Source organism: Pristis pectinata, chromosome 12, assembly GCF_009764475.1.
Source record: "Pristis pectinata isolate sPriPec2 chromosome 12, sPriPec2.1.pri, whole genome shotgun sequence".
NCBI classification, from domain to species: Eukaryota; Metazoa; Chordata; class Chondrichthyes; order Rhinopristiformes; family Pristidae; genus Pristis; species Pristis pectinata.
In genome coordinates, this window is record NC_067416.1 from 19,341,594 (window position 1) to 19,366,185 (window position 24,592).

Here is a 24,592-nt window from a genome sequence, read left to right on the forward strand (position 1 = left end):
GTTAATGTTGACAATGTTTTTCAGTCGTTTCTCAGGTTAAATGTTACTTGTTCTCGTCCGCAGCTACTGGCCTGACCTGCTCAGGGATGACACTGCTGTAAAACTCGAAATTGGAGATATTTCACTGATGTAAAACTAGGAAATTGGAGATATTTCCCTGTTTGCAAAACTAGAAATTGGAGACATTTCGCGGATGCAAAAACTAGAAATTGGAGACATTTCCCTGTTTGCAAAACTAGAAATTGGAGAAATTTCACGGATGCAAAACTAGAAATTGGAGACATTTCCCTGTTTGCAAAACTAGAAATTGGAGACATTTCACGGATGCAAAACTAGAAATTGGAGACATTTCGCGATGCAAAACTAGAAATTGGAGACATTTCGCGGATGCAAAACTAGAAAATTGGAGACATTTCCCTGTTTGCAAAATTAGAAATTGGAGAAATTACACTTGCAGAAATGTTGAGAATTTAAGGGAGCAATATGTGGCGAGAGAAAAAGTGACAGTATGATGTTGACACAAGCTTTTCAACATTTTTATTTACTTTTTAAGTGTTGTAGAGAAACGTTATCACATTCTCATTCACTGTTCTGGCCTTTAGCGATAACATTGTTTTTCGTATTTATTTAAGATTTCCAGCATCCACTATGCTTTTGAAATGCTCTCTTCTTTCATTGCTCATTTTTACTAAAACATTAATTTAGTAGTTATGCTAGAAAATTTTAAAACAATCATAGATGCTGGAAATCTGAAATATTAGCAAGAATGTGCTGGAAATACTCAGCAGGTCAGATAGCAGCTAAGGTAAGAGAATCAAGGTTTCTGGTGGAAAACAGTAGTAGTGTACCTATTTTGGCACAATAAAGAGAAAAAAATGAATCAAAACACAAAATGTATGAAATTAAATGAAAATATAGTAACCCAGGTGAGGAAGGCTTTGAATGTACTCCTCCAGGTCCTGGAAGTTAACTGGCATAGAAAAGATTGCAGAAACAAAGCAAACTACACCCAAATGCTTACTTTGAATATTCTTACATGTTTGACTTATTGTAAATTGGTAAATTGGTTTATTATTGTCACCTGTATCGAGTACAGTCTTGCAAACCGTTCATACAGATCAATTCATTACAACGGTGCATTGAGGTAGTACAAGGTAAAGCAATAACAGAGTGCAGAATAAAGTGTTATAGTTACAGAGAAAGTGCAGTGTGGGTAGACAATATGGTGCAAAGCAGGCACAGAAGTGTAGTGGTTAGCATAACACTATTACAGCGCCAGCGACCAGAATTCAATTCCGGCTGCTGTATGTAAGGAGTTTGTACATTCTCCCTGTGTCTGTGTAGGTTTCCTCTGTGTGCTCAAGTTTCCTCCCACATTCCAAAGACATATTGGTTAGGAAATTGTAGGCATGCTATGTTGGCTTTGGAAGCATAGCGACATTTGCGGGCTGCCCCCAGAACACTTTACACAAAAGATGCATTTCACTGTGCATTTCGATGTACATGACTAATAAAGATATCTTATCAAGGTCATAACGAGGTAGATTGTGAGATCGAGAGTCCATCTTAACGTACTAGGGAACCATTCAATAGTCATGGGATAGAAGCTGTCCTTGAGCCTGGTGTTACGTGCTTTCATGCTTTTGTATCTTCTGCCTGATGGGAGAGGGGAGAAGAGAGAAAGGCCGGGGTTGGTGGGGTCTTTGATTATGCTGGGTGCTTTACAGAGACAGCGAGGAGTATAGACAGAGTCCATGGAGGGGATGCTGGTTTACATGATGTGCTGAGCTGTGTCCACAACTCTTTGCAGTTTCTTGCGATCCCGGGCAGAGCAGTTGCCATACTAAGCCAAGGTGCATCCAAATAGGATGCTTTATATGGTGCATCGATAAAAATTGGTGAGGGTCAAAGGGGACATGCCAAATTTCTTTAGCCTCCCGAGGAAGTAGAGGCGCTGGTGAGTTTTCTTGGCCGTGGCGTCTACATGGTTGGACCAGGGCAGGCTATCGGTAATGTTCACTCCCAGGAACTTGAAGCTCTCAACCCTCTCGACCTCAGCACCATTGATGTAAACTGGAGCATGTGCACCACCCCCCTTCCTGAAGTCAATGACCAGCTCTTTTGTTTTGCTGACATTGAAGGCAAGGTTGTTGTCATGATACCCTGTCACTAGGCTCTCTGTCTCATTTCTGTACTCCATTTCATCCTTATTTGAGATAGGGTCCACTACGGTGGTATCATCTGCAAACTTGTAGATGGAGTTAGATCAGAATATGGCCATGCAATGGTGAGTGTATAGGGAGTAGAGTATGAGGATGTAGCCTTGTGGGGCACTAGTGTTGAGGATAATTGTGGCAGAGGTGATGTGCCTATCCTTACTGATCTTCATTGTTTCAGATTTACAGAATTTGCATTTGTAACTTACATATATCCTGGGTGGAAGGTTAATTTAGGTTTACAAATGTGACATATTTTGATGGTGGTTTAGGAGTTTATTCTCAATTGCTGGACAAAAGTGCCATACGATAGCAAATGTGCATTGTACCCTGTATTTAGCATGTGATTGCAGATGAATTTCTACCCAATGTTTTTGAATGTAACATTGAATTAATGGAAGAAAAGCCATATTCCTGACTACAAAATGTTGAGCAATTACAGTTTTTTGCTTGTAAGTTGCTGGAAAGGACATTGACCTGAAATATTAACTCTTTTTCTCTTTTCACAGATACTGCCTCATCTGATTATTTCAATCATTATGTTTCTACTTATAGAAGATATTTAGAAGACCGCTTCCACCAAAATTGACTTAAAATATGTAGCAGTTACTTTCTGCTTTCCTTGTCAGATTTGTAGCCAAGATTAATCTATTTGAGTAGTGCACATCAATCAGAACCTGTAAATGTGTTAGTTACCAAAAGGAACATCATATCATCACTTTTGATTGCTCAGACGAAGCATCACTTTTTCTAGTAAGTACTTAACACAAAAGCTATATCCAGTTGTAAATGAGCAACACACACAAAATGCTGGAGGAACTGAGCAGGTGAGGCAGCATCTATGGAGGGAAATGAACAGTCAACGTTTCAGGCCAAGACCCTTCATCAGGACTGGAAAAAAAAAGGGCAGAAGCCAGAATAGGGGGAGGGGGAGGAGCATAAATTGGCGGGTGATAGGTGAATCCAGGTGAGGGGATGGGAGGAAGTGTTGTAAATGGTGGTGGTCAATTAAAAGGTAATAGAAAGAGGAAGTGGCATCCCCATTGACAATAGTGGTAGAAAACAGCACCTGAATTCAAAAGGCAAGTTTGAAACATATGCAAACATCTTCAGTGAAAAGAGCCAATTGGATAAAATGTCATTGCTTCTTTCTAAGGTCCTCAACGTAACTGATGAAGGTGCTCAGCTAACTCGATTCACTCCACGTGATTTTAAGAAATGACTGAATGCACTAAATACAGAAAAGGCCTTGGGGCTGACAGCGTTCTGGCTGGACTGCTGAGGTTGGTACACCTGACCCCATGTACTTAAATATTTTTCCATATCTAACAAATCCAGCACTGTAAATATAGCAAGCTCAAACATGCTATTGAACTGTTTGACCCAATCCAAGCTCAAATGTTTTATCAGAATGAATATCTAACTAAAGCCGAGCCTAACGCATATAGTTGGATCCTGTTGAGCTCCAGTCATGTAGCCAGGATGTACTTTGAGTACAACCATGTCATTGGTGCCTACTAATAATGCACACCATTTCTACAAAAGTGAAAAAAGTAGATTTGACCAATTACAGCTTCATCAGTGTTCTTCATATTTTGTGCTATAAATTAAGAAATTGTTATCGTTTTGATCTCAATGAAAAATGCAATGTAGTTATGTTAGTTTTATGTTAAAATCAGTGAATTTTGGGTCTTTTTAGTATGCAAGGCTATAATATATGTTTCCTTGGTTTTAATTTCTGTTAATTAAATGCTGCAGTAGGATTTCTGAGTTTGTTTCATATCTGTTCTTCTGGCAGAATCTGCGCTTATTTCTTTGTTATCTCCGAATTTGACCTCTTTAGTGCTCTCCAGTCCAGTGTACCATTTTGTATCTTCCTTAATTTATATGCTGATTCTAAAGTGTGCTGCCATACCCTGACAAATCAAATGTCCGTTGAGTGTTCATCTGCTGTACTTGCTGGCATACATTTGTTCCTGATCTGGCAATGCCTTGATCTTAAAATTTACAAGTCCTTCTATGGTCACACTCCTAATCTCTGAGGCACTTGTTTAAATTCAGTTTTAGAATTAAATTGGCACACTACCGTTCAACATACCACAAATTCCTTTCCTTTCCAGTTTTCTTTTAATGAATGCAATAATACTTTGTGCAGTGCTGAATATTTACAAAAGAAAGTCATCCGTGTGTTGAAAATAAAAACCCTGGATTAGAGAATCTTCATTTTATTCTGATGACATGTGATGCCAGACAAGGCTAGCCTCTCTTTGATCTACATTATAATAATATTGTGTAATAAGTTTTCTTTACACAGGTTTTGCTGAACTTATATTTACTTTAACTGCTGCACCATCATACTAAACACTGAATAGTGACAGGGAGGAAAAAGAATGCTGAAATTTATCAGATTGCAACCAAGTTTGAGAACATAGAGGTAAGTTAATCCTTGAAGACTTCAGAATAGTAAAGTACACTGTCATTTTCAGGCAGACAGGATCGTATCAAAGTTAAGCTGGTTTGTAAGTAACAACAATAACATTGGGCTGCGTCAGTTTTGTTTACAATGGAATTGAATAAAGAAATTGATTTTGGCTCAGTTGTGTTGCACAGTTTAGTAAGCAATCACAATGTGTTCATTTCATTCGTTGTCTATGCCATGAGACTCAGTTTGTTGCTGTACTTTAATTTTATATGCTTTTGACGATCAGCTCTTGAGGAGAAGTGCATTGGGTATTTCATACTGCCATAAATAATTTCTTGTTCAAGTCAATGCAAAATGCAGTTTGTTAATTATAACTAGATCTTTTCTTTGAAGTATATTGAAGCAGTATGTTCTGTTTATTGCGTAGTTCCTTAAATGTATTATATTACATTTTAGCGTCCAATGAAGTAATTTTTTTCTCTAAACTTCAATCAGTATCTGAACTTTCTATTTAATAATGGTTAAATAATACAATAAATTCAAATCATTATTTAATTTGAAAATGCTGGTGCCTAACATCTTTAATTACTTAATAATTACAAAGCTAGAAAGTTTGATGCACTAATCATTTTGCTGGAGCACCCCATGAGGGAATAAAATAATCTTTACTCTTTTATTAGCCAGAATGTTCTACTGTTTGTTTACTTTGCAACATTTTAGCCAGAATGTTCTGCTGTTTGTTATTTTGCAACACTTTTTAAAGTCTCTTACCTTGATTTTGGTTTTTAAAAAAGCTATTTTTAAGTTATTTTCTGCCTCTAAGCCACTAATTGTGAAGGCAGACAACAGAGTAGTTATTGTTGTTTTTCATATTGGAGGGTGGTAAATGAGGGATGTTTTATCTTTACTCAGAGTCTGGGTCATTGCTGGGCCCACTGTTTTTTTAATATATTAAATACTTGAGCAAGGTAAAATTGCTAAATTTGGAGATGACAGAAAGTATAGAAGTGCAGTAACAGTGAAAAGGATGGTAATAGACTGCAAGGTCATGTAAGTAGGCTGATTGAATGGGCAGATGAAATTTAATTCAGAAAAGTATGAAGTCATACCTTAGGCAGAAAGGATGAAAGACAGTTTAGACTAAATGGCACCATTCTAACGGGCATGCAAGAACAAAATTCCTTGAACGTGAATGGGCATGTTTAGATAACGGTTCAGAGAGTGTATGGGATCCTGGGATTCATAAATTCACAGAGTACAAAAACTGAGAAGTTATATTGAACGTGTACAAAGCACAGCCTAGACCACAAATGAGTCCAATTTATGATCCAACAATTTGAGGTGTTGCAGAAAAGGTTTATTTGAGTTAGATTTGATAAATGTGTACATGATAATGAATGGTTTAGGTAGGATACAGAAGGAAGCTATTTTGGACTAAAGATACAAGGGGGATGTGAGGGATGTTTTATCTTTACTCAGAATCTGTAAGGTTGGTGGAAACAAAGTCAATGGAAATAGGATGGATACTTAGAATAATTTATAAGACTATGGAGAAAGAACAGAGAAATAGGACTGATGGGATTTCTCTCCCATGACGCAGTGTAGACTCAATGGGCTGAACGAGCTCTTCTGCCATGACAATTCTGATTCTATTCTTTGGCATGCGAGAATCTGCTAAATTACAGGTGTATAAAACATTGCTGTCCATTCTAAAACTGATTTGTTCTTTTTTTATTCATTCATTGTGATTTGGATGTCACTGGTAAAATCAGCTCTTCCTTACTTCCCTTTACGTGAATGGTTTTCAACACCATTTCCAAGCTAACAACATTGCCAGGTGGGTCCATATTCATATATTAGTAAATCTTCTTCCCTAATGTAAGTTATTGAACTGGCTGGATTTTATGCAAGTCTACTAGTTTCTCAGTCACTATTATTTAAAAACTTCACTTGTTAACAGTATTTAAATGCCTCAGATGCCATATTGGGATTTGAATTCACACCTCTGAATCATCAGGTCAAGCTTCTAGATTGTTTGTCTAGTACCTTAACCACTCATATTTGAGTGTTTTATTTGACCATTTAATTTATTTTCTGAGTAAGTATTTCCGGATTCTATCATTTTGGAAAAACCTGTTGTACTTCAATTATCCTTGACTACACTCTTTACATCGTATCTCAGTTCTCCTTAAAATTGCACAGTTACATAGATAAGGTATTAAGTCATATCAGTGTATTTAATGATAGTGAATTTACCATTATAGGTTAATCATTTGGCATTCTTCCCGAAGTTATTGAATATGATGTATGCAAGAAAGATCACGCATGAAAATGGGAGTCATAAAAGTGTCATTTGAAGGGAAATGAATATCTTTTAGCAATCTCCATTTTCATATTTTTATATCATGTGCATATTCCAGTTTCATGCTAATACATTTTATAGTCAAGTTATTTTTCAGTTGTAAGCTTGAATCTGTTTATATAGAATCATAATGATATGGAAGAGGCATTTGAACTATCATTTGAATGAAGAGCATAAAACGGTACAGCACAGGAACATGCCCTTCAGCCCACAATGTCTGTGCCGATCATGATGCCAATTTAAACTAATTTCCTTATGCTTGTGCATTGTCTGCATCCCTTCATTCCCTGCCTGTTCATGTGCCTATCTAAATGCCTCTTAAACGCGGCTATCATATCCAAAGCATGCCAGCTTTTTGTTGAACAATCCTACAAGTCCCATTCTCCTGTTCTTTCCCTATAGTCCTGAAAATATTTTTCTTTGTGCCTATCCAATTCTCATTTGAACTTCTTGAGTTTCTCTGTTTCTATTACACATAGACAGTCAGTTCCAAATCATAATTTTCACTGTTTAAAAATGTGTTTCCACACATCCTCCCTATATTTTTATTAGTCTTTTTTAATCTGCATCTCCAACTCGTTGAACAATTCATGAACAGAAACTGTACTCATTTTTAAACCCAATTTAAACCTAATTTCATTCACCCCTGTCAAAGAACAGAAAAATAGAGAGTCAGCAGGAAATTTCAGATTGTTGTGGTTCAGTCAGTTGCATTATATTAGCACCTTTCCTTTATGATACTGAAGTACTGTTACAGTACGATCTGTTGAAGTACGATCACTGTTACAGTTGGATCTTCACCCTGTTGAAAGCAGCACCACTACCGGTTGCATTATTTTTCCCACTGAATTGTAAAACATCTAAATTGTACCTACCAGTAGTAAATTAAACTGCTGTATATACTATATTTTTTGACTAATTATTACTTTTCTTGATTTACTGTTACTTAGGTTGTATACTAACATTTGATTTGTTGGTGTTTTTAGTTTATTTATTCACTTTTTGTGATTTGAGCATCACCGACAAGGTCAGCATTCATTGTCTTTCACTTTTCGTCCATGAAAACGTGATGGTGAGCTGACTCCTTGAATCACTGCAACCCATCTATTGAAGGTATTTCCACAGAGCTCTGATGTAGTTAGTTCCAGGATTTAGACCCAGTGATGATGAAGCACCAGTGATGTATTTCCATATCAGAGTGGTGTATGACATGGACAGAAGCCTGGCATTGGTGGTGCACACATGCATCTTCTGTCTTTGTCCTTTCTGTGGTCACGGTCGTGAGACATGCTGTCAGAGTAACCTCGGCGAGTAACTGCTATACAATTTATTAGTGGCACACACTGCAGTCGCTGTTCACTGGTGGTAGAGGGAATGAATGTTTAGTGTGGTTAATAAGGTGCCAGTCAAGTTGGGCGCTCTGTCCTTAGATGGTTTTGAGCTTCTTGAGAATTGTCAGAGCTTCACTTATCCAAGCAAACGTAGAGTATTCCATCACATTCCTTACTTCTGCCCTGTAGAAGATGGAAAGGCTTTGGAGAGTCAGGAAATGAGTCACTCCCTGTAGGGTACCCAGCCTCTGACTACTCTTGTCACCTTAATATTTACATGGCTGGTCCTGCTGAGTTTCTGGTCAATGGTGATTCACACTTATGTTGATAGTAGTAGACTTAGTGATGGTCATGCCATTGAATATCAAGGGGAAATGGTTAGAATCTCTCTTGTTGGAGATGGTTATTGCCTGGCAATTTTGTGGCACGAATGTTACTTGCCATTTCTCAGCCTTCCCTGAGTGTTGTCTGTGTTTTGTTGCAGGCATAGACTATCTCATTTAACGAGACACTGTGAATGGAATGTTGAGCAAACATCCCCACTTCTGGTCTAATGTTGAAAGGGGGGTCATTGATGAAGCAGATGACTCCAGCCATTTGAGTGTTTTCTTCTTGCTGCCCATTGTCCAGTTTTACCAGAGCTCTTTAATTTGAACTTGATAAGACCATGCTTTGATGTTAATGGCAGTCACTCTCATCTCACATATGGAATTCGGCTCTTTGGTGCATGTTTGAACCAAGACAGTGAGGAGGACTGGAATGGAATGATCCTGGCAAAACACCAAACTTGGCATCAGTGAGCAAGTTGTTGGTGAGTAAGTGCTGCTTGCTGCTCTAAGAGACATTTAGACAGGCACTTGAATAGTCAACGTATAGAAGGAAACAGACCTAGTACAGGCAAATGGGATTAGTGTAGATAAGCAAAAAGGTCAGCATGGATGCGGTGGGCCAAAATGACTGTTTCTGTGCTGGCCAACTCTATGTCCTCAGAGTATATTGAGTCATGCCACATCAAACAGATAATGCATAATTGCAAGTTGGGACACTTATAACTATTTAAATGCTGAAACTTTAAATTGCAGCAATCTGACAGTTGCAAAACTTACTTTATTTGAGAAGGAGGCATGCCATATGACTGCCTTCCCACAAAAACTGTTTATTCCATGCTTAAAGATACTTTACACAAGCTGAAACTGTTACGTTGTTTGAGACACAGCCATGCCAAATCCTTTACTGTCTAATAGGATCACAATATAAATACACATGCAGATTCAAAGAAAACACCCATGTTCCATGCTTGAAGGGATATTACAGCCATCTTTTTGGATTTCATGAGCCCTAACTTTTTTCACTTTCTTTCATGCTGCATTTTTAAACTTCCTTAATCACCTTTTTTAATGAAAGAATGGAGAACTACAATGGAATTCTTGTAAATTACAACCTTAAAGAGAAATTAAATTGAAAATCCTTTCATGAGATTGAACAAGTGGTGAGGCGTTGAATTCATGTGATCTGTGGAGTTTAACAAGTCAAATAACCCTTTTATGTGATTCACAATGTTAAAACTTTAACATATTACTGAAATACAGTGCTGTAGAAAATGCCTGAATTATGTGTTAGCAGCTGAAGGGCAATAAAAATAGCAAATCAATGGCAATTTAAAATTGTAGAATGGATAAGGCTTCAATATGATATAAACTGACTAAACTATTAGCCAGTATACTATAACTAAATATTGCTAGTTTTATTTTCCTTTGCATAGAAAAATAACATCTCTAAATCTGAAATATGGTCTGTTTACTGTGTTACCCATTTCAGTTCTACTTATGTGCATCAGCTGACCCTCTGCTGTTCTTATCTGTCAGAATCAAATTGCAGTAGAAAGTTGACATGCCATAGCTCTGGAGCTACAGTGTCAGATTCTTTACACTTCAACTCGAACAGCTAGAGTGTTCCGAACCCTGAGCCAACTCACATTAATAGCACAGTTTCATGTGATACTTTGTATGCTAGGTCATAATAAAGGGGTATTGCAAAGTAAAACACAGATTTTCGACAGCAGAGTTCCTAAAAAAAAATGTAATATGTACTCAAGAGCTAATTGATCTGGTAAGTAAAAAATGATGTGTTCTTTTGCTGTGTTATCATTTCAATGCAATACATGGTAATAAATATGGTTCTAGAGATACAGGAATGTTGCTTTTTTAACAGGAAGAGTTGAGAAAAGAGAACCATTTTACTGATAGAAGCTATCAGAAATTTAGATTAAAATAATCATTAATAATTTCTTTCCATTATTTATCATGGTAAATAATAACTATATTTTTGATCTTTATCTAGACTTTGCTGTCAGTCCAGTAAACATACAGATCACTGAGTCATCTGTTGCTTGTGTAAATATTCTAATAATCTTAGGTTTTTATTCTGGATAGCTTGCTTTACCTTGTTATTTTAGACCACTCCAATAGGTTCCCAAATTTTCTAGCTGCCTAAGACATAGACTCTGCTGATACCTTCCTGCCAAGCTTTTTAGCTAGAGAGTCATTAATATGTAGAGATCGTTACCACATGGAATAGCTGAGTAAAATAGTACAGATATATTGAGAGGGAGAAGGGAATTGAAGGATCTGTTCATAGTAGTCGATGAAATTGTGTGGGAGGAGACTTCTGTGCAGCATAAACAATGTTATAGCCCAAATGAACCGATCAATGTGTTTTTGAGCTATGAGTTCAGAGCAACAAATTCATTGTATGTGTGAAGATCAAGCAGAACACTTGGACTGTGTATCGGTTGTTGATTTCTTTCCAATTTCTTTCACGAATTGTGAATGTATGGTTTTGACAAATCACACATCACTCAGGAAATTGGTTAGCACAATGGTGCATTGAATACATGAGAAGTGGACAATCTGTGTTGTCAGTCCTCTTGAAACACTGATTTGAGGCTGGCTCTGCTGTAAGGGGTCACAATTATTTTGCAAATACAATGTGTTTGTTGTGCATAGAAGACCTGCCATTTAGCAATAGGAGATCTTCTTCATCCCCCCAACCCCCTGCAAATGTTTCTACTAAGAATGTGCAGGTTTGTTGATGATTCAGTTCATTCAGAAGTATGTCTATTCATTTGAGTAAGAAGGGCACATTCTGACAACTAAAGCTGGGATTGGGTTTGGATTTCAGGTTATAAGTTTAGACATCCACCCTTGCTTTCAGAAATGGTGGGATTGGTAGCTGTTTCTCTGGGCCTCCCATGCAATGAGGAGAAGGAAAGGGCCTAAAGAACCAGGCAACTTCGCAGAAGAGTCAGCAGGGGGAGAGGAAAAGCACACTGTACAAATGTAGCTCTTATAATGTTGAGTTTGCACCCTTTGTGATCATAACATGTGACCAACTTCTCACTGTCAGTTACTATAAACTTTAAGTGCAGAGGCTCCCAGAAGCTGTCAGTCTCTTTCAAAAAAATTGCAATTTTTTACAAAATAAATTCTTTAAATACCTTTGTTAGTTTAAAATACCAGCTGGCCTCCAGAATCTTAGTAAGTGACTGAGAGAAATACCAAGCCAATTTCTGGCCAGTAAGACCATCCGGGGGTCGATGCTACTCGTTTGCCTGATTGTAGCGCAATGCCTTCGGAGACTCCATCTCTCCAAGGAAGTGGTGACTAAGATCTGCTACTTGTTCCAGCCACTGCTGTGCTATGCATGGATCACTGTGCACCGGTCACTATGCCAGTACATTTTTCTCTCCTCAGCTCCCTCAGGGTTATTCTAAGTTAGGGCAGCAACATTAGTTATGTGAATCAGTATGCAGTTCGCTGCTGCGTCAAGGAGATGACCAAAGCCATCTGTTCAAGGGATAGCAAATTCATCTCATTCTTCTTAGGTAGGGAGCAGGTTTATCAATGTGTTGCCAATGTTGAAGGCTTCCTGATAGTGCAGGGGGTGAGTGACAGTATCCACGTTACTTTCGAGGCTCCATTTTAGAATGCAAAATTGTGTTAAAACTGCAATCTGGAACCACACCAAGGAAACCCTAATGACAAGTGCCAGATACCCAGACTTCAGACAACACTTGCATTTTGTACCAGCCAGCTGTGTCTGATCTCTATACCAGACCAATGGGTGTCTAGTTGGGTACGAGGACTAACTCCATGTACCAGGCTCCTGACTCCAAGGGGAACTCCATGCATGAGAATAGAATACACAATGAGATTCATACAGTCACCTGCAAAATCATCCGGCATTGTCAGAAGAAATGATTCTGCTCCTGAACCACTGTGGGAGAGCATTCCAGTATATCCCAAGGAAAAAAGAGCCCTTGGAGAAAGTGATGGCTTATTGCAGGTTTCACAGCCTAGCCATAATGCAGAATCACTTCTTGCCAGCAGATATGCAACACCAGGAGGAGGAAAATGGATGGGAGCAATTAATGATCAAGACTGTGGAGATGCTGATTCCCTTGAGGTTCTGAGCTGAATCATTGACATTCCAATAATGTAGCAGGTTCATGGAAGCACACAACGCAGCCAACAATGAGGCTTGGATGGATAAGTGGCTAGTAACAAATATACTGCACAAGTGCCAGGGAATGATAATACACAAAAAGAGTAAATTTAACCATTTCCCTTTAATATTCAACAACATTATAATCAAATCCCTCATCTTGTCACTTGCTATTTATCCATCTCAGTGTGGATATCATCCTGGCTTTGCTGCATGCAAGCATTGTTGCTTTATATTCTAATCAGTTGTGAATGACATTGAACATTGTACAATCATTAAGGAATATCATCACTTCTCACCTTTGAAGAAGGAAAGTTATTAAACGTTGTGCAGTCATTAAGGAATATCATCACTTCTCAGTTTATGAAGAAGGAAAGTCATTAATGGGACATCTAAAGATGATTGGACCAAGGACACTGTCCTGAGGAACTCCTGCATTATTTTCCTGGGGCTGAAGTCTCCATCATAACCATCTTACTTTGTGCAAGGTGTAGAGTATTTACCTACGATACTCATTGCCTTTAGTTTAACATTGATACCACATTCAGTCAATTTTGTCTAGACGTCAAGACCAATCACTCTGACCTCTGCTCTGGAATCCAGCTCTTTGGTCCATATTTGAACCAAGACTGTAAGAGGTCTGGGGCTGAGTTGTCCTAATGAAAGAGACTGAGCATGGTGAGAAGGTTATTGGTGAGTAAGCGATGCTTAATGGCATTGTCAACCATGTCCTTTATCATTTTGATAATGATTGAGAGTAGATTAATTGGGTAGTCATTAGCTGGTTTAGAACTGTTGTGCTTTTTGAGGACATAGGTAATTTTTCACTTGATCAGATAAACATCATTATTGTAACTGGACTGACACAGTTTGGGTAGCGGTGTGGTTGTTTCTGAAGTGCATGTCTTCAGCACATCAGCTGGAAAGTTGTCAGATCCTTTTGCTTTTCCTGTTTCCATTGCTCTCGGATGTTTCCTGAAATCACATGGATTAAATCGAATTGGCCATTGACTGATTTCCATGACGGTGGCAACCTCAAGACATGGTCAAAGTGGATCATCCACTTGACATTTCCAGCTGAAGATAGTTGCAAATGCTTCAGCGAAGCCTCTACCACTCACGTGGTGGGCAGCACCATCATTGAGGATGGGCTTTTGCTTGAAGCTCCTCCTCCTATTTGTTCTTATTTAACTTGACCAGAAGCGTGGCTGGTTCTGGAGGGCAGAACCATAGGCAGGATGTTATCTGGTCTTTTTGCTGCAAACTGCAAATGAAAATAAAGAAAGTAGCCTTTTTGTATATTACATAAGAACATAATCAATTTATATCAAGGGATATGGGCTTTGCAGGCTGAGCCAGCATTTAATTGTCTGTCCCTAGTTGCCCTTGAGAAGGTGGTGGTGAGCTGCCTTCTTGAATACTATTAGGGAGAGAGTTCCAGGATTTTGATCCAGTAATGGTGAATCAAATATATTTTTGAGTCAGGATGATGTGTGGCTTGGTGGGCAACTTCCAGGTGATGGTGTTCCCATGTTTTTTGCTGCCCTTGTCCTTCTACCTGGTTAAGGTCGTGGGTTTAGAAGGTGCTGTCTATGGAGCCTTGGTGAGTTGCTGCAGTACATTCTGCAGATGGGACAAACTGCTGTCACTGTGCGTCAGTGGTGAAGTGAATGAATGGTTGTGGGCGGTATGCCTCTCAAGCTGGCTGCTATGTCCTGTATAGTGTTGAGTTTCTTGAAGCTGCACTCATACAGGCAAATGCAGAGTATTCCATCACACTTCCCGCTTGTATAGAAATAGAAGCAGAAGTAGGCCATTTGGCCCCTTGCACCTGTTCCAGCACCGCAGATCAGAGCTGATTTTGTACCTCAGTGCCACTTTCCGCACTAATCTCACACTCCTTTCATTCCCTTAATATCCAAAAGTCTACCAATTGCTATCTTGAATATATGCAACGACTGAGCCTCTTCTGCCCTCTTGGTAATGAATACCAAAGAGTCATTACCTTAGAGGAGAAAAATTTCTTTTCATCTCTGTCCTCAATTGCCGACCATCATTTTGAGTCTGTGACCTTTAATTCTTGTCATGCCAGCCAGAAGAAGCATCATCTCTGCATTTATGTTTTCAAGCCTTGTAAAAATTTTATATGTTTCAATGATATCACCTTTCATTTTTCTAAACTTAAGACAGTATAGATCCAATCTGCTTAAACTCTCCTCAAAGGACAATACCTCCCCCACCCCCAATCCCGGGAATCAATATGATAAACCTTTGTTGCATTCCTTCTATCATGTATACTTTCTTAGGTGGGGAGATTGAATCTGTACATAATATTTCAGGTGTGGTCTACAGGGTTCTATATACTTTGAATAGGAGGTCCTTACTCTTGTACTCAAATTCTCTTGCTATAAAGTCCAACTGCCTACTTTACCTGCCTGTTAATATGCGGTAAATTCATCTCAGGGGAGTGATTGAATTAAAGTGTCTTAAAAAGAAAGATGATTATTACATTAGGAATGAATAGAATATAATTATTATGTCTACCATTATGTTTGATCACTTTCATCACATTTGCTGCTTGGTCTGCATTGTGGGTTTGTAGCAGCTTCTGGTCCTGCATTGTTAATATGCTATTCACATCGAACATGGATGAATGATTTCAGTGTTCTTTAAAGCAGGATTAAAGGACTAATAAAGGATTTAACATGGAGTTTTATTACAAAGGAGCTCAATGTGAGGGCAGGGGAATGAATAAATCATCAAACAAGAGCATTTAACCCATTCTGGTACCTCTTGCTGAAAGCCATTGAGATGGTCTTCTTATCCTGCTGCTTTTTTTGCTGTCCCCCAGTTTTCCTTGCTCAGTGCACAATGCTGCTTCTCCACCTGTTCCAAATGCAGTTTCTCTTTGGATTGCAAGACAATGCAATGCGCTGTACACCACTGTGATCCAGGATATTCTTTATGGGACAGGTTGCAGGGATCTTCAAGTCATCTGAACCTCTGATTTGGCACCTCCGTGGTGTCCTTATTGATCCTGTTGATCCATGAGGGTTAGGTGTAAAGGAATCGCAGACATTCTCATCAGTGAAATATGGAGGCAATATCCTATGTTGCAAACAGTCAGGGTTGAATATTAGCTAGACTGGTGCAGGATAAATAATCTTAACATTGCTTTGAGCAAATTGGAATGATCCTTTTTCCATGATCAATGTGGATGGCTACCCCATAAATTAGTCCTCCTTTGTAGTGTTTTGATGGTATGATGGCAACGTGTGCAGCCAATGAGATTGTACAGATGAAGGTATCTGGCCACTGGAGCAAGTCTCTGTGTTTTCTTGTGTTGCTTGCTCAAGTCAATGAGATAGTTGATATACAAGTCATTCCTAGAAAAGAGGATCTTCAAAAAATGCATAACGTAGGTGTGTATTGTCTAAAGGCAAATGATTGGCCTTGTAGCAGATTAGAAAGAGCCAGTGATGAAGACATTATGAGCTATGGTGAATCTGACAGCTAATGGCAATACATGACTTGAAAGTTCAGGGAGCACCAGCTCTTGCAGCAAATGGCAAGGATCTACAACAGCTTTTCAGTTTAGGTCCACCTCTCCCCAGATAAACCCAATAAACTGATCCTTTATCTATGTATCTGTGTACCACTGGTTCCTACCAATATCCCTCTATCTTGATGCCTTGGTACTTGTTTCTGCTGATGGTCTTGTTTGCTGAGGCTTCTGCTCCTCTGGTTGCAAATTTTCCTCCTTCAAACTGAAACTGGTTATTAAGGCACCAGTTGAAAGCAGATAAGTGTTTTAAGGTGAGGTGAGAAAGAAGCAATTTGAATCTATTGAGATTGTGATCTTTCTGGTAATCCAAATGGTACAAAGATCCTCCAATTCAGGTAACCAAAGGTAAGTGCTCTTTAACTACCACCTCAGGCCACCTTTGCTGTCTTACTGGCAGATTGTGCAATAGGTGCAACTCTTCGATTTTGGGTGAGAATCATGACAAGGTCCTCATTGCATCATGTATTCATGAGACACCTCCCCACCTTTTGTATGAATGATTCTATAAGTTGTGCATCTAAAATGGCAAAGGTTGAGAGTGCTTTGAGGAAGAAATGGCAAGTATTTGTTCACTCATTTAAACACCTGTGGTTCTGTAGGCAATCTTTAAGAGAATTTTTGGAACCATTTTGTGGACGGTTGCTTCAACCAAGGTTCTGATGAAAAATTGTTTCTGGGTGTCAATACCTTGCTCTATGCTGAAGTCTCCCTGCATGGCTATATTTTCCATGACCCGGGGAACCCACACTGCTGTAATAATGGTGTGATTTTTATCTCACAAAATTACACCTTAGTGTTTCCCAGCTAACCTCCCTGCCCCACCCACCCACCCTGTATCTCAGCTGGTAGTGAGCGAACCAATGAAAGCTATCCCTCTTTCACCTTGTCCTCACCAATCCACCTGTAGCAGATGCATCTGTCCATGATAATATTGGTTAAGATCCTTGTGGAGACAAAGTCACATCTTGACATTGCAGACTCTCCAACTTGTTTTGAGGTACTACAGTTGTGCTAAATCATATAAATTACAAATAGATCTGGCAGCTAAAAACTGGACATAAATGGGGCACTGTGGACCATCAGCAGCAGCCAAAATGTACATTGGCACAATCTGTAACCACCTGGCCTTCTACTATTACTAAATAGTAAAGGGATTAACCTTGGTTCAATGAGGGGTGCAGACAGGCATGCTAAGAGCAGCATCAGGCACTTTGAAAAATGAAGAAGTGCCAGCCTGGTGAAGTAGAAGTTCAGGACTGCAACCAAGCTATGCATTAAAATCAGGATGCAGTAGGCAGCACCATGCATCCTCACAACGATCAGATCAGATCAGCACTTCGTAGTATTCCTTCATCTACTTGTGAATGGCGGTAGGTAATTAAACAACCAACAAGAGGGGACTCCAAGAATATCCCTCTTTTCAATAACGGCAGGGTTTAACACATGATTGCTGGGGATAAGGCTGAACCATTCACAACCATGTTCAGCCACATATGCCCAGTAAATGATCCATGCAGCTTCCTTGTTCGATCCCTGCCATCACAAAAGCCAGTCTTAAGCCAAACTACATCATCACAGAAGCAAGTTCAATTCGCTCAATGTGATACCAAGAAACGGCTGAGAGCAGTGGATGCAGCAAAGAGTATGCGACCTGATAATATCCAAGCAGTAGTATTGAAGTGCTCTAGAACTAATTGTGCCTCCTGCCAAGCTGTCCCAGTACAGTTGCAACACTGACATCCACCCAATGTGAAAAATTGCTCAGATATGACCTGTTCACAAGCAGCCCAGCAAATCGAATCCAACTAATTCCTGCCCAATCTATTCTGAATCAACAGCAAAGTGGTGTAATATATCATTGACAGTGCATTTATTCATCAGCAGCAACGCACAAAATGCTGGAGGAACTCAGCAGGTCAGGCAGCATCTACGGAGGGAAATGAGTAGTCAATGTTTCAGGCCATGACCCTTCATCAGGACCCTCATTTATTCATCAGTTGCTTTAGTTTGAGTTTTGCCATGACCACTAAGTGTTGGTCCAAACAACTGTCAATGGACTGAATTCCACAAGTGAAATGAGGAATTGTCCTTGATACCTGAGCTGTATTTGATCGAGTATGATATCAAGGAGCCCTGATAAAACTGGTCAATGGGCATCAAAGAACATAGAACAGGATGGGCCCTTTGGCCCACAACCTATATAAACCTACTCCATGATCAATCTAACTCTTCCCTCCTACTCAGCCCATAACCCTCCATTTTTCTGATATAAATGTGCCTATCTAAGAGTCTTTTAAATGTTCCTATTGTATTAGCCTCTACCACCACCCCCAGCAGTGCGTTCCAGGCATCCACCACTCTCAGTGTAAAAAAAAACCTACCTCTGACATCTCCCCTAAACATTCCTCCACTCACCTTAAACGGACATCCTCTGGTATTGGCCATTGCTGACCCGGGAAAAAGGTGCTGACTGTCCGCTCCAATAATATTATACGCTCTAATGATTTGAGTCATACCTCACACAAACCAAGTTGGTTGTAGTTGTTCGAGGCAATTATCCCAGCCCCAGGATATCACTACAGGAATTCCTCAGGACAGTGTCCTAGGCCCAGTTATCTTCAGCTGTTTTATTCATGACCGTCCTTCCATCATGTCAGAACTGGGGCTGTTTGTTGATGATTGCCCAATGTTCAATTCCATTTTCAACTCCTCAGCAAATGAAGAAGTCCATGCTGGAATCTCGCAAGACTTAGACAGCATAAGTGTTACAAAATTGCCAGGCAATAGCCATCTCCAACAAGAAAGACTCTAATTACCCACCCTTGCCATCCATCGCTATATCTCCCTCCATTAATATCCTGCAGGCGATCATTGACCAGAAACTTGACTAGCCAAGTAAACTTATGGCTACAAGAGCAGGTCAGATTCTGACTCACATCTTAATACCTTAAAGCTTTTCCTCTGTCTACAAGGCAGAAGTCAGGAGCATGATGGAATACTCTCCATTTCTCTGGATGATTGCAACTCCAACAACTCTCAAAACCCTCAATACCATCTGGAACAGGGCAGCCCACTTGATTGCTTCTTCATCTATCACCTGAAGCATTTGTTCCCTGCACAACAGGTACTGCTACTGCACACAGTAGCTGCAGTGTGTGCCATCTACAAAATGTATCACAGTTACTTCCCCAGGCTACTCCAAAGGCACCTCCCAAACTCACAATCTCCACCATCAAGGAGGACAAGGGTAGCAGGCATATAGGCTCATTACTGGCTACAGTTCCTCTCCCAGTCACATGCTATCTTGGATTGGAAATAGATTGCCGGTACTTCATCATTGCTGGGTCTAAATGCTGGAATCCACTGCCTGATGGCACTGTGGGAAGGCCTTCACCAAAAGGACTGCAGCAGTTTAAAGTGGCAGTTCACCACCATCTTCTAAAGAACAAACGGGGATGAGCAATAAATGCCAGATCTTGAAAAGTAAATAAAAAATAAATGCTTGTCAAGTTACTTACAAATGTAGTTTCTCTTCACAAAAGCAAAACACTGCAGATACTGGAAATCTAAAGTATGAAAACTATGCTGAAAATACTCAGCAGGTCAGTCAACATGTGCAGAGTTAATGTTTCCAATTTATCTAAAACAAATTCTAAAGAGAGTTAACTCCATTTCTCTTTCCCATGACACTGCCTGACCTGTTTATTTCCAGAGTGTTATGTTTTTATCTTTTATTTTCATAATCCTTTCACTTTAATACTTATGGAAGTTTCTGCTGACTAATTTCTGCTCAGTCTCTACCACATGCTTAATGTTATTCCTAATAAAACCCTAAATTCTCTCATTGTAATTGTTCCATTGATATGCCTCTGTATTAGCTCCCTCAATTGCAAGCAGATTGATTCTGACTGTAATTCCAGCATCTTATTTGATCCTGTTCATCCTGACAACCCCAGATACACAATGACCTAGAAACACAGATGTGTGTTAATCTTTCATTCTGTCATCCTTGATTCTGAGAAACTGCCTTAGCTGAAATATAATCCATTATTGTATCCAAAAAGATCTGTCAGTTCTCTGCGTCCTTCAGCTCAAAAAAAATTTCCATAAAGTTGATGGAAGTTGGTCAAGCATGGCATTGGAGACCTGAGTTAACAGATCTTTCAGTAAATTTATGGAATTTTTTTTGATCATGGTGATGGGCAGGTGGGGAGCTGTCCCATATATCTGTTTGCTACCATTTGCATGTGTCCCTGATTGGGATGTAAACACAGGAAGGACTAATATTGGGCCTGTCCAAAATAGGATACAATGGTGGCACTGTGCACAAGTTACTGATCTGGGAACCCTGATGCATGAGTTTAAATCCTACCATGGCAGCTGTAGAATTTAAATTCAGTCACAGATCTGGAACTTAAACAAATGTTAGTCTTTTTATTGATGACCAAGAAACTACCAGATTGTTGTTAAACCCTTCTAGGCCACTATTGTCTTCAGGGGAAGAAATCAATTTTCCTTACCAGGTCTGGACCATATGTGGCTCCAGAACTACAGCAATATGGCTGAATCTTAACTTCAAAGATATCAACCTTATGTATTTGATATTTGAGGTCTGGCTTTCTGCTTTTCCTTGCATTTCTCTGAGCTCTTGTCAGCAACAGATTGTTGGGAAAATTATTATTCATCTTGTAATGGCTTTCTGAAAGATAGCAATATGTCTGTAATTGTTTTAAAGTTTTTAAAAACTATAATCTTAGTGCAGCATCTAGAGCAACACAGGCTGGTCCTGTGCCTAGAATTTTACATGTAAAGAAGTACCATACAACCATAATTGTTTGCTTGTCCTGGCTTTTCTCAGAATCGTTTCTAGAAAGTAGTTTTAAGTTCCAAACTGAGTGGAGCTTTATAATCCTGTTTGGTGCCACATTAAAAACAAACACTGTCATATTTTTGTACAGTTTAACTATGGTAAATTAAATTGGTAAATTAGTTTATTATTGTTACATATACCAAGATACAGTGAAAAACTTTGTTTTGCATGCCGTCCATACAGATCATTTCATCACATCGGTGCACTGAGGTAGTACAAGGGAAAACAATAACAGAATGCAGAATAAAGTATTACAGTTACAGAGAAAGTGCAATGCAGGCAGACAATAAAGTGCAAGGCCATAACAAGGTAGATTGTGAAGTCAAGAGTCCATCTTATCTTACTAGGGTTTATAACAGCGGGCAGGATAGAAGCTGTCCTTGATCCTGGTGGTACGTACTTTCAGGCTTTTGTATCTTCTGCCTAGTGGGAGGGGGAAGAAGAGAGAATGTCCAGGGTGGGTGGGGTCTTTGATTATGTCGGCTGCTTTACTGAGGCAGCGAGAAGTATAGACAGAGTCCGAGGAGGGGAGGTTGGTTTCTGTGATGTGCTGAGCTGTGTCCACAACTCTGCTGTGTGTGCGTTTTATGACACTTTGTTTATGAAACAGATTGCCAGACCAACCCATCTGCATCAACCCGTCCTAGTCAACATTCTGTGGCATTGTCCAAAGTTTCTCCTCACTAATATTAGCTCAGTGAGATTTGCTTGCTGTCTTTGATCTTCCCAAATTTTTGTCCTATCGATAGGCTTTTGTCCTATCGTATCACTGTGATTGTAGAATATGACCAACTAGTATACAGATTAAACTGATTCAGGTTTGCGCATGTGATTTGTCCACAATAACTACATTATTTTCCAGTCTTTGTTCCATATTTTAAACATTGTAAACCCATCTACATTCATACAGAGGTTTCTGCAGAAGAGCAGTTTTATAGCAATGTTTCCCCTAATCTGATCCTGAAATGACCAGATTCCCATCTATTCCTGCACAGAGCTAGTTTATTGAGATTACCAGCACGACATGTGGCAATCGAAGGCATTGCAGCCATCAGCAACTAGATCAACATTAGCAACAGCATTGTGAAAAATCTTTCTTAGCACCCCTTGATTGAAGACTTTCTTGAATGATAATATTTACTCAAGGAATGTCTTGGAGTGGTTGTAAAATAAGTCAAAACTGGGTTTGCGGCTATGTCAGAATGAATTTAGAAAGGTTAAGCATCTCACAGAGCAGAACCATTGGAATGGATTCATTTCAGAATGAGAAAGCCTTCTTTAGGGAATATTTTTAAAAATGTTTTTACATGTTTAGGTTGCACATTTGAAAAGACAAGCACTACACATATGCATAAATTCCACTACTACTTCTTAGGCATACCTTGGGGTCAAGGATGACTTGCTTCCACTCCAGTTCTGAGAAGTGGACGATGTCTTTTAACATGGAGTGGCCATTGCACACTTAACAGAGGAGGTCCAAGATGTTTAGAGACCAGGCTTTGCTGCAGATTTAGCACACACTCACCCGCATGCACACACACGTACACAGGGGAACAAAAATCAAACAAGCACAAGTGTACTCTGACCATGCACGCACTAACAAACTTTACAGTGGATAAAAAGAACATTCAGGCTGCTCAAAAACAGGCTGAGTTGAAATGTGCAGGTGCAATATATTACAGATCTCAAAATATGAAGCCTAAAAACTCACTACAATTAATAACATTGACTCTCCATGGTCAGCCAACAGAGATGCATGTGTTTGGGGAAGAAGGGGATGACTATTTTCTCACATAGCTAGTTGCAGAGTCCTAAGGTCACAAATAAGGATTTGGCAATGAATCATGCAAGAAGAGACTTAAAGAGCAATTGAAGACTGTTATTTAAAAAAAAAACTTGACATCACCCTTTGAGCTAAGTTTCCTTCAAAGGAAACATAGTCCTGGTGGTATTATTTCATTTGTTCATTTTAGACCACATACATCACTGGATAAATATTTTCCCTGTGAAATCATTTGTGTGATTTTAATTCATTTTGCTTTCACTTTGAAATGTAAAATTAAGCCAACTAGCAGTAATTTAAATTTAATCAGCCCACATGATTTTGGCTAGGGTTGTTTCATTTACTCAGCTGTTTGGAGTATTAAAGAAGATCTTAACGAGGTAGTTAAACTAGATCATAAGGTATCTGTTGTGGTTACTCTGATCTATAAAAAGGCAATAATTTGGACCAAAATATTCTGCCAAGTCTGAAGCATAGATATTGGTTAAACAGTTTTTAAAAAATTGATGGAAAGAAATACTATTTGGCATTTTTTCTTGAATGCATGTGAATATAAAATAGCAGTTCCCATTTTGTTATAATTGCTCATTTTTTGCATTTAGTAGGTAATGGTGAGAAAAATGTTTAGGAAGCAGCACACGTATTTAATTCCAGTAAATTAACATCTGTTTGGGTAGTAATAGTTAAAAGTTGTGTAATACTACATTCTGATGTTTGTTAAATGGGGCTCAATTAAATGATTATTCTTCATGCTTAAACATTAGCATCTTTTCTCAGAGGAAGGAAATGTCCAGCTTGATTGTTGATGTCTTTTTAAATAGAATCATAGAGGCTCTATCATATCCATGCTGGCTAAATATTGAATAGATTAATTCTAGTTTCCAATTCTTGGTCTAAAGCCTTGTAAGCTGTAGGTACTACAGAGCTCATCCAAGTACTTTGTAAATGTGGCATAAGTTTCTGCCCTAACTATGCTTTCAATCAGTGAGTTCTAGACCCCTATGACTTAAAACCATCCCTCTACTTACCAAACTCTCTAGTTAGAGAAATAGGCCCTTAATGTTTACTCTGTCTAAACTGCTCATAATTTTATATTCTCTTTGTTTCCATTGTTCCAAAAAAACCTCAGCCTAGATGGTCTCTCCTCATGACTATAATTGTCCAGCTTCAGTAACGTTTATCGTGCCTTCAAATCCTTCCAGTACTTTGGTAACCAGAGCTATACACAATTCTGTCGCTGTGGTATAACTAATCCAGTCCTTCAGTACCACGCCTGATGCTAAAGGGTATTGGAAAATAATAGTTCTAGCATGACCTCCTAGCTCTTGTATTCTGTGCCTTGGCCAATAAAGCAAATATCCTGGATACCTTCTCAACCACCTTACCCACCTGTCCTGCTGCTTCCAGGGATTTTTAGACATGGGGTTCAAGATCCCTTTGTTCTTCTACATTTGGAATCCAACCACTCAATGATTACACCCTTGTTTTTATGCACTCCTGAAATGCACTACTTCATTCTTCTCCACGTTGAAGTCTATTT

General features: G+C 39.1%; 1 long non-coding RNA gene across 1 annotated transcript in view; it reads left to right on the forward strand.

Moving 5' to 3' along the window:
* The first annotated feature begins 3,405 nt into the window (after positions 1-3,405).
* The window catches only part of LOC127577019 (uncharacterized), a 34,833-nt gene continuing 13,646 nt past the window's right edge, over positions 3,406-24,592 (forward strand). The window contains exons 1-3 of the long non-coding RNA XR_007957307.1: positions 3,406-3,499; positions 4,531-4,650; positions 6,411-6,475. This is a non-coding gene — a long non-coding RNA (uncharacterized LOC127577019). The remainder of the gene's footprint in view (positions 3,500-4,530; positions 4,651-6,410; positions 6,476-24,592) is intronic.